The sequence below is a fragment of the Pinus tabuliformis genome, chromosome 7, assembly GCF_031772625.1.
Source record: "Pinus tabuliformis cultivar Carrire ecotype Pingquan chromosome 7, CPIR1, whole genome shotgun sequence".
Lineage (NCBI taxonomy): Eukaryota > Viridiplantae > Streptophyta > Pinopsida > Pinales > Pinaceae > Pinus > Pinus tabuliformis.
Genome location: NC_142293.1, coordinates 912,575,148 through 912,597,798, shown reverse-complemented (window position 1 = coordinate 912,597,798; position 22,651 = coordinate 912,575,148). Strand labels below are relative to the sequence as shown.

At 35.8% G+C, this 22,651-nt stretch overlaps 1 pseudogene; it reads left to right on the top strand.

Annotated features, from left to right (window-relative positions):
* Positions 1-17,468: 17,468 nt before the first annotated feature.
* LOC149250629 (protein ecdysoneless homolog pseudogene) lies at positions 17,469-18,670 on the top strand (annotated as a pseudogene).
* The last annotated feature ends 3,981 nt before the right edge of the window (positions 18,671-22,651 follow it).

Below are 22,651 nucleotides of genomic sequence, written 5' to 3'. Positions count from 1 at the left end.
GCAAACAAAAAATGGCATTTTATTTCTCAAGTAAAGTATGTAGCAGACATTTTATAGAGATTTGATATGTAGAACAACAAGCTCGCACCAGCTCCAACTGTCATGGGGTTGAAGTTGAGCAAAGAATATTGGAGTAGAAATGTCAATCCGACATTATACAAAAGTACGATAGGAAGCTCGATATATTTGATGGCCACTAGGCTATATATAATGTATGCAGTGAGTTTGGTGTCGAGGTTCATGGAGACACCCAAGGAGAAGCATTGGCAAGTAGCCAAAATAATTCTAAGGTATGTCAATGGGACAAAGGAATATGGTATTTTTCACACTGCAATAAACAACATAAGTAACAAACCAAGTCGAAATTTCACTGAGGAAAATCAGAACCATGATAGCATGTTTTTAGCTTGTAATGTAGCACAAGAAAAACAAAGTGATGTATGGTATCTAGATTCAGGGTGTAGCAAACACATGTTAGGGAACATAGAAATGTTTTCCAATGTAGATGAAAGTGTGAAAGTTTAAGTGACATTAGCGACTAATAATAAAGTCTTTGTCATGGGAAAAGGAAGAGTTAATATTTGAACAAAGAAGGGGGAGAATAAATACATCTTGGATGTTTACTTTCTCCCTGGTTTGAAGCATAACCTCATAAGCATTAGACAACTCATGCAAAAGGGCTACAATGTATTTTTTAAAAATGATGAGTGCACAATTTTGGATAGGCCTCCAAGTAGACAATTGATTGCAAAGGTTCAAATGACAAACAATAGAATGTTTCCCCTAAAGATAAGATTAGAATTTGGAGAAGGTGCACAAGCACAACTATCAATGAACCCATAAGAAGATGGAAGAAAAGATGCAACTGTCACACAAGTAATACTTTTATGCAGAGGTCAAAGAGGAAAATTGGTTATAGAATTTGAGATTTGGTCATCTCAACTTTGGAGATTTGAATTTGCTGCAATTGAAAGGCATGGTGAAGGAGTTGCCACTTATAGAAGAAATGGACAACCTATGTGAAGGATGTATCTTGCGCAAACAACATAGAGAGACATTTCCAGTAGGAAAGTCGATAACGGCAAAGGCACCTTTGGAGATTATCCATTCATATTATGTGGACCAATGCAGACACTATCAATTGGTGGCATCCAATGTTTATTGACCTTCATAGATGACTACACAAAGAAAACATGGGTCTATCTCATAAAATAGAAAAGTGAAGTGTTTAAGCACTTTCGCTAATACAAAGCTCTTGTTGAGAAGCAATGTGGACACTGCATCAATGTCTTGAGGACTGACAGAGGTGCTGAATACATGTCAAATGACTTCCTTCGATTTTGTAGGGAGCATGGAATTCACACACAATTTACAACAAGGCATACACCTCAACAAAATGGTGTAGCAGAAAGGAAGAATAGGAGCATTGCGGAAATGGCAAGGAGTATGTTGAAGGAAAATAATTTTCCAAATGATTATTGGGCTGAATTTGTCACCTGTGCTATGTATATCATGAATAGATGTCCAACCAAAAGCATCCAAAACGTGGTTCCAGAAGAGGCATGGAGTGGAAGAAAGAATATTTTTGCTCACATGAGAGTCTTTGGATGTGTGGCATATGCACATGTCCTGAATGAGTTGAGGAAGGAGTTGAGTAGCAAGGGGGGTAATCCATATTTCTTAGATATAGTGATGAATCTAAGGCATACAAACCCTACAATCCATCAACCAAGAAAGTCATAATCAGCAGAGATGTGCACTTCATAGAAGTGGTAGCATGGGATGGAAGTTTAGAGAAGACAGTGAATGTGAAAGCATGTATACCACATGAGGACAAAGAGGAACTGACAGCAGTAAGAAATTCCTCAACAGTGACTCCCTCTACTCCTATTTAAGCACAACAAAGTAGGAAATAAGTAACATCGTCAACAAATAATATGACACCGTCGCGCAATCAAGCTAGTGATTCTCCAAGAATGCCGCAAAGCGCAACACCAAGTGACATGTCAAGCCCATCCTCAACAAGCACAAGAAGACCAAAATTCAGAAATTTAAATGAAATTTATGAGCAAGCTGAAGTTGATAGTAGTGCTGGTTTGAATTCCTTATTTGCATTATTTTGTCATGTAGATGACCCAATCCATTTTGAAGATGCAGTCAAAGAAGAAAAATGGGTTGCGACAATGGAGGAAGAATTAATAGAAAAATAAAAGAATGGCACATGGGATTTAGTGAACCTTCCACAAGAAAAATAAGTCATTGGAGTGAAGTGAGTCTATAAGACCAAGAGCAATGTCAATGGTAATGTTAAAAGACATAAAAGCAAGGCTAGTTGTAAAAGGATACAAGCAACAACATGGAAGAGATTATGCGGAGATGTTTGACCAATCGCGAGGATGGAGACAGTGCGTACAGTTGTGGCGATTATCGTGCAACATAAATGGAAAGTGTATAAAATGGACGTAAAATCAACGTTCTTAAATGGAGTGGTTAAAGAGGAGGTGTATGTTGCGCCACCACCTGATTATGAGGTAGAAGGCCAAGAAGACAAAGTTTACCGGTTGAGGAAATCTGTTTATGTGTTGAAGCAAGCGTTGCACACATGGTATAGCATGATAGATGCTTACTTGTTAGATAATGGAATGAACAAATGTAATAAAGAGCCTACTCTCTATATCAAAGAGAGTGATAGTAAGATTCTTATTGTTGTTTTATATGTAGATGATTTGATTTTTATAGGCAGTGATGATTTCTTCATCAGTGATTTCAAAGAAGTCATGAAGAGTGAATTTGAAATGACTAACTTGTGGTTGTTAAGAGATTTTGGGCATAGAAGTGAAGGAAAAAAAAAATGGCATTTTATTTCTCTAGTAAAGTATGTAGCAGACATTTTATAGAGATTTAATATGCAGAACAACAAGCCCGCACCAACTCCAACTCTCATGGGGTTGAAGTTGAGCAAACAATATTGCAGCAGCAATGTGAATCTGACATTATACAAAAGTATGGTAGGGAGCTTGATGTATTTGATTGCCACTAGGCTAGATGTAATGTATGTAGTGAGTTTGGTGTCAAGGTTCATGGAGACACCCAAGGAGATGTATTCGCAAGGAGCCAAAAGAATTCTAAGGTATGCCAATGGGACAAAGGAATATGTTATTTTGTACACTGCAACAAATGATTTCAAGTTAGTTGTTTATATCGACAGTTAGTGGGTAGGAAGTGTCAATGACACAAAGAGCACATCGAGATATTTTTTCCATTTGGGTTCTGGAGCCATTTCATGGGCCTCCAAGAAATAACCAATAATGTCACTATTAACAGTAGACGCTGAATATGTCGCTGCAACAACAAGAACATGGCATGCAGTTTGGATGAGAAGGATGTTGAGGGATCTTCGCCACAATCAAGAGAGAATGACAACTATTTTTTGCAACAACACTTCCGCAATTGCATTGTCAAAGAATTCTTTCACAAGAGGTCCAATCATATTGATGCTAATATAGTTTTATTAGAGAGTTAATTAACAATCATGAAATTGTGTTTCAATAGTGCAGGTCACATGAACATTTTGTTGATATTTTCACAAAGCCATTGGCACGTGAAAAATTTGTTTATCTGTTTGGGAATTGTCAATGGCAATAGTTGTCATTAAAGGGGAGCATTGGAAAATAAATCCCAACCACTAGGTTAAACAAACTCACAACAACAATACTTGTGAGATGAATTTTGGAGGTTGTGCATTTGTTTTTAGGTTGAAGGAGAGAAAGTCTCAGGAGGAGTACAAGTTCTCCATTCTCAACACAGGAGACCAGTAACACACATCAATAATTTAAAAATGAATGTGAATTTAATGCATGGTCGGTAGTTAATTATGTCAAATATTTACTCCGCAACTGAAATATGTACTCTGCTTGTGATGTATTAATGTCAAAAATGTATGTTTGGCATAAATATTATGGTAACAAAAATGGTATGGTTGAGCATGGTAAAACAATAGTATGGTTGAGCGAGAGAGGGTGAAATTCTGTTAGGTAGTGGAGAGAAAATCAGTGAGAAATTTGTGGTGGGCATGTGAAAGCAAGTTTTATGGAGTTTTATAAATAGTTACTCTGCAACCCCCAACCTCAATTGGCGCAGTAGCCTCCAATTTATCATGGGAATGTATTTACATATGCTTTATAATATAATCCAAAATTTGGTTTGTTGTGATATGACCTTAAACCTTTATGAGTAGATTTACAACAACCACATTGTTTTACTATGTATTTACATATGCTTTATAATATAATCTAAAGTTTGGTTTGTTGTGATATGACCTTAAACCTTCATGAGTAGATTTACAGCAACCACATTGTTTTACTATGTATTTACATATGCTTTATAATATAATCCAAAGTTTGGTTTTTTGTGATATGACATTAAACCTTCATGAGTAGATTTACAGCAACCACATTGTTTTACTATGTTTCGCTGTGAGTTTTTCATGTGTTTTATTTTCTATTTGCTTGCCCCAACTGATTTCTGAGTGAAACTCCTCTCCTCTCCTCTGCCAATGTAAAATTTTCTAACCGCCACAATATTATCTACTATATGATGGAAAGGCTGCCGATGTAAAATTTTCTAACAGCCACAGTATTATCTACTATATGATGGAAAGAAGAAACCCTCTTCTCAGTTCACCATGATATAATACCTGCATTACACAGAAAAACCTTTATAGAACTAATTGTTGCCATAATGACCCGACTACACAAATAACCTTCCCAAATCTCAAAATCAAACAGTTGGGTTGTGGCTGATAGCTTAGAGACCTGGAAGCAAGGAAACGAAGAACTGTAAGAGTGTAGTCATAGGTAAGAACCTGATGAACTGCACAATATTTCAAGAAGAATGGAAAAAAAAGAAATTAAAGAAAACGTAGAAGTTGTGTTGGAAAGTGCCATCGTAATGTAGTCTCTAGAAAAAACAAGAAATTAAAGAAAACTTTTAGCAGTTGTATTGAAAAGTGCCATGGTAAGCAATAGGGGTAACTCTCCATTCCTTACCCATTATAAAAGGAAATAACCCGTGGGGAGTCTGAGGTACGTTTTCTTGTCTTGTTTTCTTTACTGCCGCGAGAAAGGGGGACATAAAAAGAACGGAAATGGCACTTAATTAATATTGTAAAACGAATAATTACAAATCTAGAATATTAACGAAAGACAAAAGAACAATAAAGGGAAAAAAACAACCCCCTCACCTGCCAATCTAACTGAGTCAAGAGCCGCAAAGATTTATTTAGGAATAGTGCCCAGCTGAGGAAATGCAAGGGAGATCGGTTACCAGCAAAAAGAGAGTCAAACCCTAAGTCAAGTTACGAACTGAGGAAAAAATTTAGGAAAAAATCAACTAGTTGTAAATTATTTTTCAACTCTCTTACCTATTGTTGAACTTTGAACCCGCAAAACTAATTTCGCGTATAAGGTGATGGGATAATTGTAACAGTATCGAGTCCTAAAATAAAACCCTAAGCGTTCAGGAGCGGAGCCCACGGCCATCAAGTGCCCAGAAAATCCCTGTCATGGAAAGGTAGTTAACTTGGAACGGTCCCAACACGTCCTAGCCATTGGATATAAGTATAGCGTAGGGATGAGAAGCCATATGGCAGGGTCATTAATGCGCCATCTAATCTACTCTCTCGATTATGATGCAAGTGGAGCAATCATCAATAGAACTCGACGACGTTCCAAAATGTGACACATTTGCTTGGCACGGGGTTGGGTACACATATTCTAGCCTATAAGATAGACCGATTAAATAGCAACATATGACGATTTATGATAACAAACGCACTAAACATATATCCGGTGAAAGAGGTTGATAACCTTACAATACATACATGCATACCAAACCAACACTCGTGGAATTCAATAATTTAATCAACAGTCACACTATAGTTAGGTTGCTGGAAGGTGACTCTCGCGATCGAATAAATTAAAAAGCTACACTGTATGAAGAGCATATAAACATTACTGCGATCATAGCCATGAACTTGCATATTGAAAACTATATACTACCTCGATGGGCAAGGTTTTTTGCACCCTTTTTAATAGACATATAAAAACCACCGTGTAGGACTAGGGCTCCTGCAATAAAACTAATATTAAAGGGAAAAAAAAATTAGGGCGAATACCAGTCGGGGTAGGAGTCTAAGATCCCTATACCAAGAAGCAATCCAGAGGCAAGAAACCAATACATCCTTCATTGTACTTAAGATTTATAGAGAGATAGAGTAATATAATATTTTTGTTACTCAACTTCCTTTCAAACATAATTTGCACTGGTAACGTGAATCACATGTTAAAGGTAGCTCAATTAATATATGCATGCGCTCTTATGTGGAATTTTAACATTTAATGAGAAGTATACTAGATCGTGGTATAAAAAACAAAAAATTCAGTTAGTAATGGAGAGACATAACATGTCGTATCATAGTCAAGTTATCACAAAATATTATAATTTTGAAAAATGAATTCTTTTGGCTTAGAATGAGGAAAGAGGTGGCAGGATATTCTATTAAATGCCAATAATGTCAACTATTTAAGGTGGAACACTAGCACCTTACCCGATTGTAAAATCCGGGTAATGGAAGTGGGAGGTAATTATATTCGACTAAATGCCAAGAATGTCAACTAGTAAAGGTGGAACACTAGCACCTTACGGGATTTTAAAATCCTCTATCCATATTGTAATGGAAGTGGGAGGTGATTACTTTCGATTTTATTGCCAAATTACGACAAATTGGAAGACAACATGATGCCATAATGGTGGTAATTGGAAAGTTGACAAAGTCTCCACATTTTGTACCAATATAGTCCACCTTCCACCTTCATGGCGGATGAGGTAGCTTATGTGTTCATGAGGGAGATATGTAGACTTCATGGAATACCTAAAGTAGTCATATCTCATAAGGGATCCAAAATTTACCTCAAATATTTAGAGGTGAGTCTAGTTAAGTTTTAGCACTTCTTACCATACTCAAACAAATGGGTAGACCAAGAGAGTAAATCAAATTTTAGAATACATGTTGCACATGTATTACATGGGCCAAACCCTTTAAGTGGGAAGACTACACCCATTTAGTGGAATTTTCATACAACAACCATTATGAGACCTCATTAAAAATGAGTCCTTTTGAAGCACTATATTGGAGAAAGTGTCGAATACCTTTGAGTTGGAATTTTATGGAAGATGGATTGGTGTTAGGACTTTATATACTCCAAGAAATAGAGGAGATGGTTAAATAAATTAGAGAAAATTTAAAGCAAGCACACGAGAGAAAAAAACTTTATGCTAAAAAGAAAACACTCCTAGGGAATTTCAAGTAGAAAACAAAGTGTACCTAAAAGTACAACAAAAAAGTTCAACTTTCCCTAAATTTGCTCTATGATAATGTGGACCCTTTGAGATGGTTGCTAGAGTTGACCGAGTTAGCTTTACCTACTCACATTAGAGCATAGAATGTATTTCTTGTTTAGTTGTTAAAAAATATATATACCTAATCGAGGTGGAACCATTAGGAGAGGTCTTGGTTGAGCCTGTACAAATTACAGACAGAAGATAGATAACTCTTCACGAAAAAATATTCCCCAAGTAAATGTACAATGGGACCATTTTGGGCAAGAAGAAGCCACATGTGAGTTAGAAGAGAAAATGAAAGAAGCTTTTCCAACACTATTCCAAAAGAGTAAGGATGGTGTCCCTCTTATTGGTGCCAGAAATGTAATATCACTCATGACTTTATTTTGGTTTTGTTTTAATATCACTCATGACTTTATTTTGGTTTTGTTTTATTTTTATGATTTCGTTAAAAAATAAAACCAGTTAGTTAAAGTGTAAGATTTTCGATGAATGGATAGATGTAAATTTTGTTTAGAGAAAATATATGTGAAAGGAGTTAGAGAGTATTTAGTAGAATTATGGCACTGTATGACAGGTTAATTAAAAAAGAATGATGACCTAAATGATATATATATATAAAACAAAATAATATATCATTTAGTTCATTTCTTTTTAATTTAACCAATCTTGGTTAAATTAAAAAAAAAAACTAAATGATATACATTATTTTGTTTTATATATATATAAAACTGACGAGAAATACCAAGGCCACTCTGGAATATTTTGAATCTCTTTAAGCCAAGAAAAGGAAAAGAGTCAAGTACAAAATCAGTTATCCCAAGAAAAAGGGGGAAACATAATTGAAAGGAAAAAAAGGAAAGAGAGCTGGCTGGAGAAAAAGGGCGAGAGAAAGGGTTAAGAGTCGGATAAAAATGTTGTTAACCTAGAAGGGATTGGGAGGAAGTTATTGTGGGAGAGAAATACAGTTAAAAACCAAGAACCGACAAAGAAAAGGTGAATCCCTTGTGCAAACTAGTAAATCCGTTGAGGGGTATCAGAATCCCTTGTCCACAAAAAGGATTGTGAAAGAAATTAGCTGAAAGAGACAATAGCTTGGGGTAGCTACATCTCAAGCTAGTTATTGGTTGAGAGGCCTGAGAAATCCTTGGCATTTCCATTAAACTTTTGAGATAAGTATCCGAAAAACTGAACTCATCGGACAAGATATTGACTGGTGAATAAAGTTATATTTCCTTGTAATAAATTTATATTCTAGGTTTAAAAAAAAAGGTATACTTCAGCTGTATAGAATATGATAACACATGAAATGTAGGTCGCAGGTGCAGTATTTTAAAAAAAACCTAGAAGAGAGGTACAATAATATTTAATACGTTCAAATTTATTCTTTCTTTCTGGAAGAAAAATACGTATGTAAATCTACTTAGTTCTTTCAGGTAAGAATGGAAAAACCATGCACCGGAAAAATAAAATTCTTGTTTCTAGTTTCATATTTGAAATTGAGAAGAGAGAATAGTAGTTGTACAGAATGAAAACACTGAATGGATGTTGGTCCAAACCGGGAAATAAAAATCCTTAAATATAAATTAATTAGGAAGCAAGTTGAAATGCGGCATGCATTGTAAAACAATAAGCATTATGCAACTTTCTTTTGGACAACACAAAAAAAAACAAACAATAACGGGTTAGGGCCAACAGACAGGTAGTGAAACCCATATGCCTGGCTCAGTCCCAAATCTTAGTAAATGCAAGCGGTTACAAAAAGAACTTACTTCTAATACTAAAGAGATAAAAGAGAGAATTCATACTTTATTCATCGATACAAAAGGAAATATTTTCGAGAGCCAGAAGGAAATTACTTGCTGAACAACTCTTTATCTGAAAGAAGACATGTTGGAGGGTAACTACATGCCAATTTAATATATGCATTGTGACAAAAATATAACTAGCACAACCATATTTACTAATATGGTTGATATAGGCCCATAGGTCTATATTAATCATATCTACAACCACATTTTCCAATGTGGTTGATAAACTTCCATACGCCTATATCAACCACATTAATAATTATTATGTGTATTTTAAAAGAACCAATTATTTATGATTATTAATAAATATATAAATAATAACAACCATATTCTTGTATATTTATTTATTAATGATTATTATATTAATATAATAATATTAATATTAAATGATAATAATATTAGTAATTTTAATTAATAACCATAATAAATGATAAAAAATATTATAAAAAGAAAATAATATTCTTATTATATTACTATCATATAATAATAATAATAATATTATTATATTACTATTTTAATAATAATATATTATATTATTATAGTAATTATACTATGTTATTATTATAATAATAATATTAACTCATATTAATTAACCAAAATAATCTTCATAACATTAATTATTTAATAATAACAATAATTATTTTAGTAAATGTGGTTGATATATTTCTATCTATAAAACAAACCATGAATAAATATATAATAATAATACTAATTTATTATTATTATTTATAAAATTAAATAAATAATTACTTATTTTATTAAAAGAAATAAATTTTAATATTATTTTTAGAAAAAAAATAAATATTTTTATTTTATTTTATTTTATAATAATATGAATAATAAATTAATAATAAAAAATAATAAATAACAGTTAAATATTTAATTATTGTTAAACAATAATAATATATTTATAATTAAATATTTTTAAAATAATAATAATATGAATATTAATTAATTAAATAAAAATAACAATAATTAATTCATCTTTACATAATGATAATATTAATAATAATAATTAATTCTTTGTCACAATGTGACGTTCGACCATGGTTGACAATGGTTGCCATGGTTGATTTTCATATAAGACAATCTTTGTCACAAAGCGACTTTTGATCATGGTTGACTATGATTCACCATGTCTGACCCAAAGAAATAACAAACCATTGGGATTTATATTAAAAACCCAAGATTGACCGTGGTTGAACACGTTTGATTCTATAACACATAGTCGACCACGATCAACCATGGTTGGCCATGGTTAACAAAGATTGCCCATGATTTTTATATGGAGACACTTTTTGTCACATTGTGACATCAAACCATGGTTGACCATGATTGATATTATAAACCCAAAGGATTGATATTATCAACCGAAGGGAAACATAAATCCAACAGATTAATATTAAAACACCATGATTGACCATAGTTGACAATGGTTGACCATGACTCATATTATAAACCGAAGGGGATAATAAACCCAACTAATTGATATTATAAACCCATAGTAATAATAAACCCAAGGGATTAATACTAAAACCCCAAGGGTTTATTAACCTATGGGAATAATATTAAACCCAAGGGATATAAACCCAAGGTATACAACCCTAAGATAAATATTAAAAATACTGAAATAAACATGGTTGGGCATGGTTGATTTTCATATTGAGAAAATCCTTGTCACAATGCAACATTGGACCATGGTTGACCATGGTTCATTATTATTAACGATTGTTGAATATAATTAAACCCTAGGAATATGAACCCTTAGATCAATAAACGCAATGGATTTGTATTATAAACCCAAGGGAATAATAAACCTAAGGAATAAAAATTATAAACCCAAGGTATATAAACCCTAACGTCAATATTATAAACCCTAAAATAAACGTTGTTGACCATGGTAGACTATGTTTATTTCCATATAGAGACAATCCTTGTCACAAATATTCAACATTGGCCCGTGGTCAACCATGGTTGACCATGATTAATTTTCATATCGAGACAATCATTATTGAATGCAACATTAGACCATGGTTGACCATACTTGATTTCCATATCCAACCTTGTTTGACCATGGTTGAACATGGTTGGTTATTATTGACCATGGTTGATAATGATTAATATTATAAACCCAATGGATTGATATTATAATCCCGATGTATTAATACTAAAATCCCAAGGGATTATCAACCCAAGGGAATAATATTAAACCCAAGGTACTAATATTATAAATCGAATGTATATAAACCATAAGATAAATATTATAAAATCTAAAATAAACATGATTGACCATTGTTGATTTTCATATTGAGACATTCCTATCACAATTCCATGTTCGGTTAACATCATAATCAACCATGGTTGACCAGGGAATAATAAACTCGAGAGTTTGATATTATAAACCAAAAGGAACGATAAACCCAAGGGATTAATAATAAAACCCCAAGGCATTTTGAACCAAAGGGAATAATATTAAACCTAAGGGTCTAATTTTATAAACCCAAGGTATAAAAACCCTAATATAAATATTAAAAACACTAAGATAAACATGGTTGAGCATAGTTGCTTTTCATATTAAGAAAGTCCTTTTCAGAATGCAACATTGAACCATGGTTGACCATGCTTGAACATGGTTGACCATTGTTGAATAATATTAAACCCTAGTAATATAAACGCTTACATAAATAAACTCAATGGATTGATATTATATACCCAAGGGAATAATAAACCTAAGGTATAAAAATTATAAACCCAAGGTAAATAAACCCTAACATGAATATTATAAACGCTAAAATAAACAATGTTGACTATGGATGACCATGATTGATTTAAATATAGAGACAACCCTTATCACAATGCAACGTTGGACCATGGTTAACCATGATTTATTTTCATATCAAGACAATCTTTGTGAGAAAAAAATGTTGGACCATGGTTGATTTCCATATCGATGTGGTTTGACCATGGTTGCCTATGATTGACCATGGTTTACCATGATTAATATTATAGACCTAATGGATTGATATTAGAAACCCAAGGGATAATGAACCCAAGGGAATAATATTAAACCCAATCGACTAATGTTATAGACCCAATGTATATAAACCCTAAGATAAATATTATAAACACTAAAGCAACCACGATTGACCATTGTTGATTTTCATATTGAGACAATCCTTATTACAATGCCATGTTAAACCATGGATGACCATCGTTAATTTTGATATTGATGAAATCTTTGTCACAATGCGACGTTGGACCATGGTTGATCATGGTTTATTTTCATGCTGAGACAATCCTTGTCACAATGCGACATTCAACCATGGTTAACCATAGTTGGCTATGATTGACAATGGTTGACCATGATTGATATTATAAACCTAAGGGAATAAGAAGCCCAAGGGATTGATATTATAAACCTAAGGGAATAATAAGCCTAAGGGATTGATATTATAAACCTAATGGAATAATAAACCCAAGGGATCAATACTAAAACCCCAAGGGAGTAAAATTAAACCTAAGGGACTAATATTATAAACCCAACATATATAAACCCTAAGAAAAATAATATAAACACTAAAATAAACATGATTGACCATTGTTGATTTTCATATTGAGACAATCCTTATCACAATTCCATGTTGTACCATGGTTGACTGCGGAATAATAAACCCAAGCAATTGATATTATAAACCCAAAGGAACGATAAACCAAAGGGATTAATATTAAAACCCCAAGGGATTATGAACCTAAGGGAATAATATTAACCCCAAGCGACTAATATTATAAACCCAAGCTATATAAACCCTAATTGGAGATAATTTTTGTCATAATGTGAGATCCGACCCTGATTGACCACAATTGACCATTGTTGGTATGGATGACCATGGTTGACCATCATTGATATTATAAACCCAAGTTAATAATAAACCCAAGGGATTGTTATTATGAACCCAAGGGAATCATAAACCCAATGGATTAATACTAAAACCCCAAGGGAATAATTTTAAACCCAAGGGACTAATTAGGACGATAGGCCTTCCTTTGAAAGAGACTTTCGTCGTCTTTTTGCTTCTAATGTTGACACCTGGCATCCACATTCAACCGGCATTCAGCTAGAAATTGTTCATATGTGTTGTACAATTTATGTTTATTCTCAGCAATTTCGGAGAACAGGTGCCACCCTTCTTCTTTCCACTAACATCTGTGTGCACCAGAGTCCTTTACGCCAGAATTTCAGGAAAATCCATTTGGAATGCATTTAAGTTTTTTATGGAGTTTATGGCACTGAACATAGAGGACACCAAAATGCTCACAAGGACATCTGTGCGCACCGGGGTCCTATAATCATGTCTTCGAGGTGGACGGGAAACAATGTATAAAGATGCATGGCGTTAGTTCTAAATTTTTGGTAAAACATCCCTAGATCGTGACGTCCAACCGCATTTATAGTTATAGATGGGGAATGATATGAGAAATATGGCTAAAAAAAGATAATCGCGTGATTAAACACATTTGAGCATTTTCATGTAATGAAGTGAAGCTGCATTTGGAGTTTCTGGCTTAGTGAGGGCAATGAAGTCAGTGCAGACTAGAGGAACTGAGAATGGATCAAAGAATTTACAGGGCAAGAACAGGCTTGGACCATGGCCACCGAGAATAGAACCCTTACGCCATGATACAAATCACAACCCTAAAGTGTTGAAGACTTGGGCTAAGAGGACCGGATTTAGAAGTAATCTCTCTCGCAAGACTGTTAGCACCTCTGGCAATTTCGAGATAAGTAATGTGGATGAAGGAACCAATAGCGCTGTGCCCAAGCCACTGCCTCCTCCTTCGGCGCCTTCGGCTCGTCGAGCGGTGGATCTGGAGACAGGAGCTATGAATACTAATGGGGTATTAAGGAAATTGAGAAGGCGAGAGCTTCACCGAGAGTGGTAGAGAATGGGAGTGCTGCGAATGTTGGCCCAGTTGTTCCATTCGCCCCTGCTTCGGTTCCCAGAGTTAAGAAAGGAGCTGATCCGAATCCTGTGAAGACTACGGCAACCTCTCGACATGAGGTTCCTAAAGTGCAGAGAGAAATAGACATTGATGTCATGCCGCAGTCGCAAGATGCTGATGATGCTATGTTGGCCAGGCAGTCACATATGAAATACTAGCTAAGGGAAACCCCTGGACTTGGTAAGTAGTTCTCTCTCTGTTTACTATTGTATATTTTTGGTTGTATGGAGGATTAAACACTTTCTCATATAAATCTCAGACTCGTCAGATTTCTCTGGATTTACCTCAATTAAACCCCGAAGGTCAAGTAGAAATCATATGTCAAAGAAATTTGGTGGAAACTCTGCTACAGAGTAGATGTAATCAATCACCAATTCTCTACTACCATTTTTAATGCTTTATAAGCCCAAAATAACATATTTTATTCTGAATATGCTAAAAAGAAATTTGAATCAGGAATTCCAAGCAGAATGATGATAATGGGTTTTTTTTCCAAGGAAAAACCTATAAGGTAACCCAAGGGATGCATGGCATATCTAGTAAACTTGTTGGTGTAGATTAGTGCATCTAGCTCAGAGATTTGAACTTGGTACCTGTTGACAGGAAACTAGAATAATGACGATGCGTCGCACTGCAAATTCTAATAAACAGGAGAGTATCTCCTATATATACTAATCTCACAATCAATCCACGTACCATTTACTTCCACAAATGATCCTTTACATTGGCTAAAGGGTCGTAACAGTTGATCAATGTTTACTCATTCAAGACTTTAACAAATGATACCATTGAACTACCATTACAAATTGTGCATTCTAATTAGTGTATACATTTCAAGGTGTTGCTTTAGACTCCCTTGACTTGCTATATACGAGAACACCTATGCTACAAAGTGCATTTAACTGCCATGGAACTGCTATATAGATGATTATGCATTCTACGCCGTCACTGGAGAATGATTGTAACTATATAGTTTACCACATTCCAAATGATGTTATGAGAGGATGCATCAGGTTGCACCATTGCCTATTGCAACTATATTGAATATCACATTCTAGATAATATTACGAGGGGATGCATGGGATTGTTACATAGACAGTCGTACATTCTTGGATGCTGATCTTTTCTGTTTCTATTGTTTCGATCTGAAATTTGATAATGCTTATGCCTATTTGAAATTGGTTGTCAGATTCACAAAATATTGATTAAAAAGTAATTGTTGGTCGCATATTAAAATAACATAGTAGTTCTTTAAGTCAAATAATGCATTGACCATAAGGAGTAAAGCTTATATTTTACTCTTGAAAAAGAGTTTCAGTTGCCCTAGCATTGGTAGGTGGTACAAGGCTATTTGGATGTAATGATTTATTAGCATGTATTATTTGAAGGTATGATAATTGCACCCGTTGCAGCAATATAAGTATTGGGTTTTTCAAAGTAAGAAAATGAAAGTTTTCTCAAGGTTTTTGAGTTTTTTACAAGCTTTTCGTCAGCACCTTGATGTTTTTGACGAGATGACTCAGTTTTTGCATTATTTTCTTATATATTTTTCTTGTCTTCATACTTTTATCTCTTTTGAATCTTGATGTCATATTTTGGATTCCATTTACATGTTTATTTAACGTTACTTGTTACCATGGGTGAGCTTCAATGTCCTTGAACAAAACAGAAAAAATGTTCTAAAATGTGATACAAAATTCACTTTCCACAGAAAATAGGTTATTTGTTGCCTTTGTGCTTCTTATGATATTGGTGGATATATTAACTTGCAGTTCCAATTTTCCTATATGGGATTCAACATTACTTGCCAATAGCTGGTTCACTTGTTCTTATACCATTAGCTATCCTACCAGCAATGGGTGGGAGTGATGTAAGTAGCTTATATTATTCTCTTACTGCCCTCACTTTATTTTTCCTTCATACTGTAAATAGCTAGTAGTCTATTGGCAATAGCAAGATTCCAATGACAGTTCCCATTATAACCGGATGACACTTCAAGGGTGATATCTACTGTGCTTATGGTATCCGGAGTAACAACACTGTTGCATTCATATTTTGGTTCAAGGTTACCATTAGTCCACGGGGGTCCTTCGTTTACCTGGCTCCTGCTCGAGCTATCATCAGAATTTCAAGGTCTCAATGAACATGTAAGTCTATTGTTTTCCTATCTCTTGTCTTTTGTATCAGTCTTCTGCATGGTGTAGTCTCAATGCAATTCATTATTATATGCTTTATTATTTCTATGTTCTCTGCATAGTACAAACTAGAGGTATAACATTTCCTGTCTGTTGTGTGGGCACTGAGCAAATCCTCAAAACTTGATGCAGCAGACAATCATAAACTACCACAGTTTTGATGTTCTGAACCTAGTTTTTTAGGAACCTGACTATTATGTGCCCAATACTGATCTAGACGCAAAGACTCTACTAACACTGTAATAATAGCAGGTTGACCCAAGTACTACACTAACACTGGACTACTAGCAGGTTGAACATCACAACAACAACAACAACAAAGTTATGTAATAACAGTGATAATTCAGCAATAGCAGAGGTAACTTCATTGAAAATACTGGAAAATCAAGGAAATCAAATTGTGAAATTTTGATTTGTAGTGGGCACAACTCTCAAAATCACAACTAAATAATAGGGATTTCAGCACATGGATTCCTCAAAAGATAAGCAGATTGGTGAATATAAGTAAATAATCTGAAGTTTGAACTGTAACTAAAATCCTGATATGATTTGGCTATCAAATGGGGTTCTGATACCATTGATGTGAGCCAACCAAGAATTCCATAAACTCAGATCACCAGAACCAATATGGTTGTGCTGGTCTAATTGTTCGCACTACTCTATACCTTTGAGCATTTCAATGAAGGAATTAAGAGTTTTCTCGGATCAAACTAGGAGTACCCTCAAGATCTTGATATATTTCGACTTTGGTTCTTTCCTAATTAGGCCGATAGGCCTTCCAATGCATCATGTTTTCGTCAACACTTTTACCCTGCTCCGTTCGATTATGTTAGACAATTTCAACCGTTCATTTGAAGCGTGCAAATCGTGCTTTCTGCTGCTGATTTTTAGGCCGATAGGTTTTGACATCTGGCTACTGGGCTACATGCATGCCCTTACTTCAATCGCAAGTACCATTGGAAAATCCCTAAAAAGAAGAAAGAAAGGTCGCATTGAACTACACAAAATGCACATCATTTTTAGGAGCAGAGCGCGTGAAGCTTTTGCAGCAATGACAGCCATGGACAAAGAATACGAATACTCGGCAGGCCGAGCGAGAATCCCCGACGACACTCTTCTCTACGCCATTTTCCTAGACTTCGCATTATCAGACTCGATGTCAGCCGAAGAAACCGAGTCCCGATTGAAAGAACTCCAAGTACAATGTCTAGACACAATTTCAGATTTCGCTAAGGATTATATATGGCAACACGAATCATTCAACCTTCAACCTGCTGTAACCTCATCGTGTCCCTGTACTCTCAATTCCAATCTCCGGGACTCGAACCCGCGGGCTTCCGTTCCCCATCTTCACGGTAGGCTCAAGTACGGAGACAACGTAGAGGACGAATGGTTCGTGGTCTTTATTCTACGCGAAATCACAAAATGCATACCTAGTGTTTCAGCCAGAGTTTGGGATGGCTCCGGCCAGAAAGCAGCTGGAACAGGGTTTTTGTCCGGCAAGGAGAAATTCAAATTCTGCCTTTGTCCACTTTTGTGGGAGAGGTTTACCATTTGCTGGTGAAACCCTCAGTATGGGACTCCTTGCGGGCTCTCATGGGTGGTTTTGTGCAAACCAGAGCTAGCGATGCTGTTCAGAACGCTATAAACAGTCGTATTAAAGGTCATCCCGATAAATCTAGGGTTAACATGCATAGGGCCAGGGTTCGACTTCCTCTCAGCATGGCTCAGGTTTTGAAGCACGAGTTGCACTTGATTTCTAAGGTGGTGGAGGCCTTTTATGAATGGGACGTGGATTCCATGAAGGCAGCGTCTTGGATGGAGAAGTTTTTGGGCAATAAGGAGATGGTAGATGTCTCCGTGAGGATGTCAAGGGCCATGTATGCTTAGCTTGTGCAGCAAGCCTTTTAGGCACTGTGTTGCTATCCAATGCCGCCTCTGTCGTCTCCAAATTACAAGGAGGTGGAATTGGGTATGAAGATAAGCTGTGGATTTGAGATGATGTATCAGCAGAGATCGCATTATCAGCAAGAGATGGAGAATGCAGAACTCAGACTGAGTGGCTCAGGGGTTGCTGAAGTCCAAAGCTTGGCACTGAAAGCAGTGAGGAGTAGAGATATTGGATGGGAGGCATTCAGGAGAAGCTTAGAGAACAGGGGTTATTTGAGGGGTCTTCTTGAAGGTTCGAAGGAGCATAAGAAGCTCATGGATGAAGCATTGGACTATTACAGAAATACCACACTCTTCTCCAGAGTTAGGTAAGCTTAATTTTTTTTTCACAGATGATCCATCTGATGCACTACCACCTCAATTTAAGTACACATTATCAGCAGTGAGAAACGTCATAAAATCAAATAATTTCTTTTATTTATTCTATACCTAGCAACCTATTTTTTTTACATGGATGGTAAACCTGGAAAGGATATCTACCCACCCTCATACATTTGAGCGAAGAACTGGTACCTTGCCAACACGATACAATAATATGCCAGTAGATTAAAGAAATTCATTTATTTATTCATCAATGGGAATATATTATCTTTACCTGGATGGTAAACCTTGTAAGAAGCTCTACCCACCCTCACACATTTGAGCGAAGAAATGGTAACCTGCCAGGACCATACCATAATCCGCATACCTCAATAATATTCAATATAGTCAAGAGCCACACCCAGCAAATCTCATTCAAGGGAGGAGCATGCCTGTTAGGATTAGAAACTGTGTCACAAAAACTTCTCAAGTTTCCACTAGACCACAACCTGATGTACAAGGAAACAAAAGTTCTTGTAATTGAATTCAAAATTGTATGCAATCTTCTCTAATATTGTAAGAAATGGGCTGTTAAATTCAATTTGTGTCTACAGAAGGGAGGCCAAACACACATACATGTGTGCCCAGATAGTGCACACATGTATATATTAAACACGCCTCCAAGTTCTATCGATAAAAAAATATATCAGTACAATGAACATATTATGCAAAAAGGGTGGATAGCAGAAAGGCTTTTCCCATAGAAACATATAAAGGGTAGGTAACGTTGGGCCTAAGTACTAAAATTGGCTACCTATGAGCTAGTGAATCCTGTGATTTACAAAACACAGCTGTACAGAGTCCAGACACAATCAAATTGCACCCCTTAATGAAGACACATGCCTTCATGCAAGAGTGCAGCATGAGCCTGGTACTGAAATAGAAATCAAACTATTCCTTTGAAACTTTTCAGGCATCAAGCGAAGGAGTGACATATGTCTGGTAAGGATGCATAACTAACCTATTAACTATTACCTATAAAAAGTTGAAAGGGTGTGAGGGGAAACACCACACCCCCACAGGATATGCAGATTTGAGAATATTCAAGTCCATCAGACCCTAGCCAGCAAGAGCATCCTTGATGGGCCACAGCAAGTCAGAAATGGCATGGAAGTGGCAGAAAAGGTTTATTTTCCTATGCCTTGCAAATAGCATCACATGCACCAGTAGGCAAACTGAAACTGAGGAAGGCTTCAGCAGTAAAGAAACTGTGCTGTGGCTGGAAATAAAGGGCATCATGGCTTTTTCCCAAAGCAAATTGATATCAGCTCTGCCATATGAGGATAGGACAGATAAGGTCAAATTAAAATGATTATAAAATGCAAACCAATAGTGTATCCGCCACATCAAGAGTCAGAACAAAGCAAACAAGATGAAATATTGAACAATCTCTAGGTTGCTTGGCCTTTGCAGGAGATTATTTAGCTTTGGAACCTTCTTCTTTAATGACGTCCACATGGTTATGTTATAAAATGTTGTATTTAACCATAACCTCCCCAGGTCTTGAGTTAAGTCTGTCAAAGTGCGTGGCTGTGGTATGATGCGAATGAAATCTGCCTTTTTTTGACGTATGACAAATCATGGCTGTGTTCAGTTTGCAAAATAGCAAGGTGTGATCAAAGCTGTTCACTTACTCTCTTATGTCAGTAGTCATGATTAGAAATTCCAATCAAATAATTGATAGCAGAGTACACTAAGTAAGTGATCTACGTTCTATCAAATCGGAAGGTCGCGGCGTGGACGTTTGTCTGAGGGAGGGGAATGCATTAATCCACGGAGTTGCGTGCCGTCAAATACAAAGGTTATGGATTGGACTTTTGCATGCATGTAGATATATTAAGTATTTTCAGTTATTTTAAGGCCTTCTTATTTTCTGCACTTACCTTTGTGCTGGATCTACTATCATAATTTTACCTTAACAATATTACAAGTGCAGAATTAGGTTTGATTTATCATTGGCAATAGGGGTGTTTAAAGGGTAGTTGCCTATTTACGGGCATAACGTTAATTAGCCATGTGATTAAGGTGTTTGGTTTTTTTTTGGGAGGAGGCGAGGGTGTTTTCCTTTGTTTTGCAAAATTGATCTTTTACAAATTTTTCCAAGCCTGTTGATTTTTTAGCAATTTGTAGTTCAGGTCTGAATCATAGCTAAATTCAATGGATCAGAAGGGCATGCTTTAATGACATAAGATTTGTTTGATCGGTGTCACAGATACTTGGGATAATCTGACTGGTCATAAAGATGGAAGTCGCTGGAGAATCTGAACACACGCCTGCAGATTCAGAGGCCAATTATGGAGGTGTAGTGGAAGTGGAATCAATTCAAAATGAGGAGGGTATGATCGATAAATGGAAACCAGATAATTATAGGACAATGATGCAGTCTTATGAAATTCTGTTTCACAAGCCAAAAGTAAGCATGCATGCATTGTTATTTTGTGCCCATATCGTAACCTTAAGTCATGGGAGGTTATTGGGATTGATGAAAATGGGGTGCTGTTAGATCCATCAAGTTCAATTGAAAAAAAAAGAGTTAATATATATATTTTTAAATAAATAATTTCTTAAAAATAAAAGCAGTAAAGAGTACCTCGCATTTTTCCGCGAAAGAAAGCAATGTATCTCACCATCTCTATAGGTGATGGATGAAATCTCATCATTAGGCACATATTATATGTTTACAGAGCAATATATATATATATATATGAAGTTGAAGTTACCTCAAATCCAAATCCAGTAGCATATAATCCAGCATTTACAGTGGGATCTGAAATTCTGAAACTACTTTGAATTCAACAATGTATATTCTAATATTTGAAGATACTTTGAATTCAACGATGTATATTCTAACATTGCAGGTACTTAAAGGTAATTTGAATTTCAGTGTGTATTGTAACATATATAACGTTAATTGCCCTGTTGTTGGGTACTTATTGATTGCTTCATCACTACGTATGCTTATTTTAATTTGTTAAATATCTTTTTTTGTTATATGAGGCGGGCGTCGAGGCTTCAAAACTTCTTGGGATTCGATCAGAGATCAACTACAGGGTTGACACATTTGAGGTGCTCGTGATTCGTGAGCAGAATCATGAGAAGAGTATTTTTGGTTTCAATGGTGATGTTGTAATGTACTCTATACATATCTCTAACTTTGATATATCTGTGAGCTTATAATATGTTACAATGTTATTTTTTTTATCCTTTTCATCTAAACGTGTATTTACATTAAGAATGTTTTGGATTTATTAACATAGCGAATCATAAGTTTCCATAAATTAAAAATGAAAATTTGTGTGGACAACTTTCTTTCTTCCTGGTAGAGTTCCGGGACTCGAACCTGTGGGCTTCCATTCCCCATCCTCACAGCAGGCTCAATTACGGAGACAACGTAGAGGACGAATGGTTCATGGTCTTTATTCTACGCGAAATCACGAAATGCATACCTAGTGTTTCGGCTAGGGTTTGGGATGGCTCCGGCCAGAAAACCGCTGGAATAGGGCTTTTATTCGGCAGGGAGAAATTCACATTCTGCCTTTGTCCGCTTTTGCGGGAGAGGTTTACCATTTACTGGTGAAACCCTTAGTATGGGACTCCTTGTGGGGTCTCAAGGGTGTTTTTTTGCAAACCAGAGCTAGCGATGCTATTCAGAATGCTGTAAACAGTTGTATTAAAGGTTATCCCGATAAAGCTAGGGTTAACATGCATAGGGTCAGGGTTTGAGTTCCTCTGAGCATGGCTCAGGTTTTGAAGCACGAGCTGCACTTGATTTCTAAGGCGGTGGAGGCCTTTTATGACTGGGACGTGGATTCCATGAAGGCGGCGTCTCGGATGGAGAAGTTTTTGGGCAATAAGGAGATGGTAGATGTCTCTGTGAGGATGTCAAGGGCCATGTATGCTCAGCTCGTGCAGCAAGCCTTTCAGGCACCGCGT